Source organism: Austrofundulus limnaeus, unplaced genomic scaffold, assembly GCF_001266775.1.
Source record: "Austrofundulus limnaeus strain Quisiro unplaced genomic scaffold, Austrofundulus_limnaeus-1.0 Scaffold308, whole genome shotgun sequence".
Taxonomy (NCBI): domain Eukaryota; kingdom Metazoa; phylum Chordata; class Actinopteri; order Cyprinodontiformes; family Rivulidae; genus Austrofundulus; species Austrofundulus limnaeus.
This window is the reverse complement of record NW_013952710.1, coordinates 189,259-191,376: the sequence shown is the minus strand read 5'-3', so window position 1 is coordinate 191,376 and position 2,118 is coordinate 189,259. Positions and strand designations below refer to the sequence as shown.

Below are 2,118 nucleotides of genomic sequence, written 5' to 3'. Positions count from 1 at the left end.
GTGTGTGTGTGTGTGTGTGTGTGTGTGTGTGTGCGTGCGCGCGTGCCCTCACAGAATGTAAACACAGAGACTTCCTGTCTGAGGACTAAACAGAGGGTTGCTTCAGAGTTTGAGGGAGAAAAGTGGGAAGGCAGGAACACTGAGGGAGGAGAGAGAGACTAAAGATGCTGAAAACGAGGAGAAACAAATAAGTTGACGAGATTAAAGCAACAGCTGGAAAGAGCAGCAACAGAGGATGTGAAATGACTCTTGTCRAACTTAAAGGGAAATATGTTGCATTTGGACGACCTACCAGCATGAACTGGAGAAACCTGAGAGAAGAGATGTGACTGACACTGGCAATGGAAATGAAATAGAATAACATGGCGTATGTGAAGGTCAATGTTCAGCCATGATTTAAAGGTGAAGCACGTTTGGATGCTGATAAAGGCATTTTGGACATTTTTAAAGGACCAGATTTCTTCTGTCTTCTTTTCATCTGCAGGTAAGTTAACWTTATATCATGTTTCCTCCAAAATGTCAACTATTCAGACCACTCAAGCATAAATTTAATGACAACAAATAACCACAACAGCGTGTTTTGTTTCTGTAACAGWGCTGAGATTAATTTAAGACCTCAGGTGAAACTATAGTTCACCAGTCTGAGATTAGTGTTAGATTAAATGCTGCTATTCCATATTTTTTCTGTCTTTCAGTCAAAACACAGACACAAGGAGGACTCCCACACTGCTGCTAAAATATATTTAGACTGTGTTCTTTTGCCTCCAGGCCTCTTGTTCTCCTCCCAGTATCACTTTACACAAGTTGCATCACCAGGATGTTGGGAATAGAGCAACTGAAGTATAAAAAAGGCTTGAATTTATAAGTTTGAGAAAACCACAAAACAGTATTAGTATAGTTGTTTTAGAAAGGATTTTAAAAAGAAAACAACAATAAAAAAAACTGAAAACTAGTCAGGCCTGGCATTTTTTAGGCATATTCTAAAGAATTACTGTTGGAAGTCTTAAACTAATTTAGAATAAATTAAAATCATCTTTGAACAAAGTAAAAGTTCACATTTTATTAAGTGGGGTTCTGTGGAAAGGATATGAACAAGCAATATCTTACCTGTTGTAGATAGCTCTTTGAACAACTTCCGTTTGGAGAGGGATAATTTATTCTGACTGGATTAACAAACAAATGTCACAGCATCACTGAGATAAAACTTAATTGCTGCTGTCTTAAAATAATTCCAATCTATGAATATTCATTACAGTTTGTGCAAACTTTTACATTGCTTCAGATTAGCTGTTATGTGTATATATATATATATATACACACATCCCCAAACTGAGTTGTTCAAAGAACTATTGTTGTTTATATTTTTTACACAGAGCCACACTTTTAATGATCTGAAATATCCCTTTAATCTCTTAAACGGGACAWKTCAGGCAAAATCCACTATTTTAGCCACTATTTACATTTTATTGTGTATTTGGAGTCTGTATAGAAGAGCAGAAACAGTAAATTTAGTCTCTCCTGGTGCTGCATTGATGTCCTTCTATTCTCTTTGGGTCATATTGTTCAACATGTTCAGTTTTCTCTGTTTTCTATGACGTTTTCTGAACTATTACAACAAATTATTTGCCATCAAATCAGGTCTGGATTTACTACCAGCCTACTCTACCTATATGATATATTTTACTGATTTTTTTTTATCCAAACAATCAATGATTTATAAAGGTAAATCAGRAAAATTAACAAGGCTGCCCAAACTTTCACACCCCACTGTACAATAAGTAGGAATTCAGACCAAAGCATTGCAGTTCCACTTTATATAGACCCCAACTGAAATATTTAAATGTGGTAAAGAAGGATTTAAAAGCATATATATGTACCTTAAACTAAGCCTAAAACTTGAGTCCTGCCCTTACACTCCAGACTTTCAAGCTGATTTGTCACCTAAAACCCATATTAGTAGGCTACCTTAGTTATCACCATTTGTATCATATTTGCTATGCAGGATTCTGTGACCTATATTTTATCAGTGTGATCAATATTTTCCTCCAAAACCTGTTGTGTATAATGTGAGACCTGTAATCTGTCGTCTGGTGGATTATCAATGTACTGCAGGAAGTG

The 2,118-nt window shown here is 35.9% G+C and overlaps 1 protein-coding gene across 1 annotated transcript in view; it reads left to right on the top strand.

Annotated features, from left to right (window-relative positions):
• The first annotated feature begins 65 nt into the window (after positions 1-65).
• The window catches only part of LOC106527084 (G-protein coupled receptor 20), a 21,424-nt gene continuing 19,371 nt past the window's right edge, over positions 66-2,118 (top strand). Inside the window, exon 1 of the mRNA XM_014021849.1 lies at positions 66-484. The gene's annotated coding sequence lies outside the window, so the exon portion shown is untranslated. The remainder of the gene's footprint in view (positions 485-2,118) is intronic.